Source organism: Leopardus geoffroyi, chromosome D2 (assembly GCF_018350155.1).
Source record: "Leopardus geoffroyi isolate Oge1 chromosome D2, O.geoffroyi_Oge1_pat1.0, whole genome shotgun sequence".
NCBI lineage: Eukaryota > Metazoa > Chordata > Mammalia > Carnivora > Felidae > Leopardus > Leopardus geoffroyi.
Window position 1 is genome coordinate 17,324,671 of NC_059334.1, and position 7,114 is coordinate 17,331,784.

Sequence of the window (7,114 nt, forward strand, 5' to 3'; positions counted from 1 at the left end):
CTCATCGGGAGCACGCAGGCTGGTTCATCGGTCTGAAGGATGAACGACAAACAGAAGCCGCAGAGGGGACAGAGACAAAGACCACTATGGGGTCTCGGGGACTGGAAGTGGGGCCTCCTCAATACCAGGGATCTCTTGGTCTCTCCCCTCTGCTTGGCTTCCTTTTCCTTTTTCATTCTCCATGGCAGGATCCAGAATATCCTTCTTCCCAATCCAAGATCTGACAGCACAGAGTCTTACCCCATCAACTCCAGCAGGAACCAGACCAAAAAACAAAACAAAAAACCACCTCCTTACTGACCTGTTCCTGGACCGATCACTGTGTCCAGTGGGGGGTGTGGGGGGGGTTGCGGGGAACCACTGTGATCAGCCACATGTCCACCCCTGTGGCCAAGGACAGGCTCTGTTGCCAGAACAAGCAGCGAAGACCAGACAGCATGCTGTCTTCAGGATAAAGTGCTATACAAGTGTGACTTACTATTAATATTCATTTTGCGTTTGAGACTCAGTTTCCTGACCTTCAAAATGGGAAAACGTATCCCCCCATCAGTGGGATGATTGGGGGAAGGTGGCTACAGGAAAAAGGCGAGCCCCCTGCCCTGCCCAGCCCTGTGCCCCTTGCCCCCAAGCCTGTCCCCATCACCCCTCCCTTCTGTTTGTGCCCCTCCCCCAATTTCATTGAAGATTTCGTGAAATGTTAAAAAAATAAAATAAAAGTAAAATGGGAAAAGATAAGCCCTACCTGCCTTAAAGATTATTGGGTAGTTTACATGAGATAATGGAAATTAAAGTACTTTGTGATCACACAGTGTGTGCAGTGTGGGCCGTTTATCGCTGCCCGCGCAGTGTATTTTCTTCACTTCACGGACAGAATCCAAGCAAAAAGGAAAGATCACGAGAACCCAAGTTTCTACATCGAAACGGCAGCCTGTTCCTTCAATGCCTGCTTTCTGGACCTTTCAAGAAATAGACTACTTTATTTATTTTTATTTTATTTTTTTTTTAATTAAAAAAAATTTTTTTAACGTTTATTTATTATTGGGAGACAGAGAGACAGAGCGTGAGCAGGGGAGGGGCAGAGAGAGAGGGAGACACAGAATCTGAAGCAGGTTCCAGGCTCTGAGCTGTCAGCACAGAGCCCGACGCGGGGCTCGAACTCACAAACCGCGAGATCGTGACCTGAGTCAGACGCTTAACGGACCGAGCCACCCAGGTGCCCCTAGACTACTTTAATTGTCCCCCTGACTCTGTAGGAACATGGCAACCAAATCTCTTCCACCGTCATTGGGTTCTTTTGCTGCCCTCCTGGATGGACGCCCGCACAAATGTGCTCACCCCATGCAGCTGTCTGAGGCCGTAACATGAGACCATGGCACACGCTGGCTCTGTTCCTGTGACCTCACAGCCCATGGGGGCATTAGTCACCCCCCCCCCGGCCCCCGCCAGGCAGGAGAGTGCCCTGCTTGCCCAGTGGGCACATCTGTGTCAGAAAACGGCCACGCAGAGGTTACTGAGGATAGAGGGAGCCACAGACAAAGCTCTAGTTCAACTTCCTCATTTTACTGACAAAGACCCTTGACCGCTGTCATCATTGTCTACTTCTCTCCCGTGAGAGCTTGCTCAGCCTGTGTGCAGGGCATCTGGGACGACGCCAGGGAGTCAAACTTCCAGCGAAGCAGGATGGGTCGCTCCGTATCTCTCAGACGGATGACACTGGGGTGTGTCCACCCTGCCCCTCGGAGTACCGCAGGTGGAGTGAACCGCGGGTACCCCTGGGTGACCAGCCATCGGCATGCCCTTTACTGACCTTTCCTGCTCCACTGTCCCATTATCCCCACTCCCTCACTGTGCTTCTTGGGATCACCTCTCCAATAAGGGACTTGTCCTCAGGATCTTGCCTCAGATTCTGCCCTTGGGGACCTAAGCCACCCAGGGAGCGACACGAGCTAGGAATGCAGCTGGTATTAGAACCCAGGCCCCTTTGACCCCTCTGCTGGTTGTAATGATTAGAGCAAATACGTGCAGTGAGCTTCTCACTATCTGTCTCTGCAACCAACCGAACAACCAACAAGCCACCCAGATAAACAAGAAAGCGGGGGGCACCTGGCTGGCTCAGTCCATACAGCATGCAACTCTTGACCTTGGGGTCATGAGGTCAAGCCCCTTGCTGGGCATTGAGTTCACTTAAAAAAAAAAAATGAATCTGGGGCACCTGGGTGGCTCAGTCGGTTGAGCATCCGACTTCGGCTCAGGTCACGATCTCACAGTTCATGAGTTCGAGCCCCGCGTCGGGCTCTGTGCTGACAGCTCGGAGCCTGGAGCCTGCTTCCGATTCTGTGTCTCCCTCTCTCTCTGCCCCTCCCTTGCTCATGCTCTGTCTCTCTCTCTGTCTCAAAAATAAATAAAACACTAAAAAAAAATTAAAACAAAAAACCAAAAAAAAAACCAAATCAAATCAAAAACAAACAAGAACAGCAGTGCAATCTGAATCCATCAGAGTTTCCATGTGGAAAACTGTAGGGATTGAACTCATGACTTCCAAGTTCTGGAACATCAAATCCAACAAAGCAGAGTGCACACACCTGTTACAGCTGAGCGTGTGCTCTCTCCTTGTAGGGAGACCTACTATGTGCTTTGGGCCATGCCCCTGGCCAGGCAGTCCTTTGCATACAGTTTGCAAGGTTCAAAGTCCAGAGTCTTGGTTTAAAAGTCCAGAAATGTCATTTTATCCTCCGCTTCGAGTTGGTGAACCTCTGGGGGACAGGCTCACTAGCCAAATTCACGTGCTCAGATTGGCAGGCCACTGCTGTCCTCAGAATGAGGGGTGTTCACAGATGGACAACGTGGGCAGCCACCTCCCTGGGACACTCCAAGGGGTGAATGGCTCAAGACGCCAGCTTCCAGCTCAGAAGCTGTGCTTTGAGCACAAAATTAAAGCAGGTGGAACAGACAGTTACCAAGGGACGTTTCTAGCCATTCCCAGCAGGCTGAAGACATGCCCTTCTCTCTCCCGGGGGCATTCTGGCTGAGGAACAAGAGTGTTCTGGAATTAGAACACCCTCCCCTTGCCTGGCAGAGGAGGACCCACATTCTGACACTCTGCCTCCCGATTTCTTTCATGTTCCACATGCGGATCACCCCTTTTCTTAGTATGTCTTGTATTCGGATCTGGAATCACCAAAATCAATTAGGACACATATTTGGCGTTATATTCCAGCCCTAAGGATATGAGCCGCTCATCGTACCGGATGTTCCCGTCTCTTCAGTGGCCTAGAAACCTCTCTGAGGGGGCACGTGGCTCCTGTATCATGGGTGTGTTGCCTTTTCACCTGTGTCTTTTCAAATGGTGGCCCTTTCTCCAAATCCTAAGAGCTTCTCCTTGTGGGGTCACCACAAATGTCTTTTGAAATATAGCACTGAGGGGGCGCCTGGGTGGCGCAGTCGGTTAAGCGTCCGACTTCAGCCAGGTCACGATCTCGCGGTCCGTGAGTTCGAGCCCCACGTCAGGCTCTGGGCTGATGGCTCAGAGCCTGGAGACTGTTTCTGATTCTGTATCTCCCTCTCTCTCTGCCCCTCCCCCGTTCATGCTCTGTCTCTCTCTGTCCCAAAAATAAATAAACGTTGAACAACAAAAAAAAAAAAAAAAAAAAAAGAAATATAGCACTGAGTAGGAACTGTGTAAGAGAGAGGAACTTCCTTGTTTGAGAACACTGTAATGAGAAAGACTAAGTTTTTATTTTATTTTAATGTTTATTTATTTTTGAGACAGAGAGAGAGAGAGAGAGGAACCAGGGAAGGGGCAGAGAGAGAGGGAGACACAGAATCCAAAGCAGGCTCCGAGCTGTCAGCACAGAGCCCAACGCGGGGCTTGAACCCATGAACTGTGAGATCATGATGTGAGCTGAAGTTGGACGCTTAAACCGACTGAGCCACCCAGGCGCCCCATGAGAAAGACTATAAAATAACGAGATGGGTTGCCGAGAACTGGGAGGACCTTACTCTGTGTCCTCACATCTTTCTGATTTGAAAAGAAATGTCAAAAGGCTCCTGTGAAAGGCAAGGAGGAGGTCACTCAGAACCATTTGCTTTTATAAAATAGTTTCTCGAGGCAAACACCCGGACGAACTGGTCTGGTTGGCAGTGGCTGTGAGTCTAATGGTGGATTATTCACTGGATTATACAGATGCAACTTTCCTCGGCCTTCTTTTCGGCTGTAGCTGGGGACAAATGCGGGGTTGGACTTTCTGTCTGATGTCCTGTAGGACGAAGCTGTACTTTTTGTGCTTCTTGGAGGGGCAGGCACAGCAGGGAGCCTCTGGAGCTGGAGACATCCTGGGGGCATCTTGGAAATTTGCTAAACCTGTTTATTTCGAATATTAAAAATTTGTTAATGTTTATTCATTTTTGAGAGAGAGAGAGAGTGCAAGCAGAGAAGGTACAGAGAGAGAGGGAGACACAGAATCCAAAGCAGACTCCAGACTCTGAGCTGTCAGGACAGCCCGACGCGAGGCTCGAACCCACAAACCGCGTGATCATGACCTGAGCCAAAGTCAGATGCTTCACCAACTGAGCCACCCAGGTGCCCCTAAATCTGTTTATTTATTTATTTATTTATTTATTTACTTTTTCAACGTTTATTTATTTTTTTGGGGACAGAGAGAGACAGAGCATGAACGGGGGAGGGGCAGAGAGAGAGGGAGACACAGAATCGGAAACAGGCTCCAGGCTCTGAGCCATCAGCCCAGAGCCCGACGCGGGGCTCGAACTCACGGACCACGAGATCGTGACCTGGCTGAAGTCGGATGCTTAACCGACTGCGCCACGCAGGCGCCCCAAATCTGTTTATTTTGAAGAAGCTTTGATCCAAGGTAAAATTACGAATATGTGTGCTTTTGGCGTGGAAAGGTCTGGATCACTCCTACGTCAAAAACTCAGGGATGTGAAATTTGCTTTGTTCCTTAACATGGGAGATCCCCCATATTGAGTTCAAATTAATTGAATTTCATTAAATTCAATATCTTTTGTATTTGAGAGGCATTTAGATTGTGTGGGGTACACACACATGAAAACACACACACACACACACACACACACACACACACACACACACAGCGTGGAGTGATTTTCCAAGCTGCCTTTCCAAAGGAAATTGGGTTTTAAAAGGTCTCATCCGGACTCACATCAATCAAAATGCCACAGAGCAGCTGGGCCAATTCAGCCGGGCACAATACCTGCCAGCGAGGTCCCGTCTTCCGAGTGGGCGTCTAATGGGAATTTCTGGCTGAATGGGAGCCCAGGACCAAGGGCAGCTTGAGGTCACCAGCCCCACAGAGCAGTGTGGGGACACATGGAGCAGGCTCCATGTGCAGGAAGCTGGCAGAGCCTGGCAAAATAGGGAAGGAAGGAGAGAAGAGCAGGGATGTGTACATGACAGAGGCCCCGGTGAGTTGCTTGGATGGTTTTTCCCTTTAAGAATGTATGCATTCCCTCCTTCACCAACTGATGCCCTTTACGATGCCCTGACAGGACCAATGGTGATGTCTGCTACTCCAGTGCAAAATGCCCACCAATATTATTCTCCTGGAGGCCTTTTCCCCCTAGATCTGTGGGTCAGACCACCGAATTCGGAGGTCTTAAGGGTAGAAAGACAAAGGAAACCATGTGATGCTGGTAGCGATTTTTATTAATGCAGCACTTCCGTTCCAGGACCAGGGAGCAGACGAGTGAGAAACTGAGCCGCTAGGTTCTCAGGAGCCGAGCACCGTCCTTAATTAGAAAGCGTCCAGAAATTCTTCTAGGAGGGAGGGTTTAACTGCCTTTATTTTGAAGGTGACCGGGTAACTGGGCTCTTCCATTTCCGTGCCTTTGTAACACTCAGCTATTAATCCATACGGTGTGACCTAAATTGGGCTTTGTGCATTTTTTTTTTTTAAAGAAACACGTTCAAGAGATAAAGTTATTTCCCTTGGACGTTTATTTTCCTTTGTTTTGGCAGCTACACTTGGAATTGTGAAACAGATACCTGTGTTTATGTCTCTACATCATACCTCGATCTGACAAATGCTGTAATAACGATAACCATCAGTAATTGAACAACTGAACCGTGTTGGCTGTGTCTTCTCGTGGAGTTTCCACGATTGCAAATTAAGCATTCCTAACCTGATTTTATAGATGGGAAAAGCAAGGCAATCAATGAACTGGGAAAAAAAAAAAAAAAAAAAAAAAACAACAACCAAGGAGCAATTGAATAACTTACCATTGAATAGAACTAGCAACTGAGGACGTCAAATTTTTTGTACTCTCCTCCACCCCTTGCCTGCCACCTCCACAAAATCTGCAAGGTGTCTTTTCTGTATCACTGGGCTCACTCGTACCTACACTCCATTCCGTTTTAAATAAGATCCCTTCGTGATCCCAAATAGGGCGGAAATGTGTTCTCCAGCGATCCCAAAGCGGAGCGGTCTTTGTTTTAGAGGAGGCGGAATCTGCCTGGAATCTCGTGGTGACCCCAGAGCCCGCGGGGGGGGGGGGGGACGTGACACCCCCCCTTCCCCATGCACCCGGACATCCAAGCAGAGACCACTGACAAGCCCGTGCTCGCTGCGCTTCCAGGAGAGCGGATTTCACAGACACTGAACACAAAGACCGGTCACCGCTACCGAAGAGCAGGCGACGATTTTTGTTTCCATCCGGGTCGGTGATAACCTGACACCCAGCAGGGCCCAGGTGGGGCTCTGTGGGGACCGGGGGGGCTGCACAGTGTTGGGACCAACCTCTAGAGTTCAGGAAGAGCAGGTGCTCAGCTTGAGCATTTGTGAGTCCATCCTGGCTCCTCCCGTGGGGGTGGAATTCACACACGGGATTTATTTCTCAGCCCTGCTTCCTCCCCAGCAGCACCTACCTCACAACATTGATCCAAGGGTGGCGTGAAATAATAGTGTCCAGTGCAACGCCTGCATAACTACTCAACACAGTGAGTACTGCATCACTAGCGAATGTCGTTTTCAAAACAGACATAAGGGGCGCCTGGGTGGCGCAGTCGGTTAAGTGTCCGACTTCAGCCAGGTCACGATCTCGCGGTCCGTGAGTTCGAGCCCCGCGTCGGGCTCTGGGC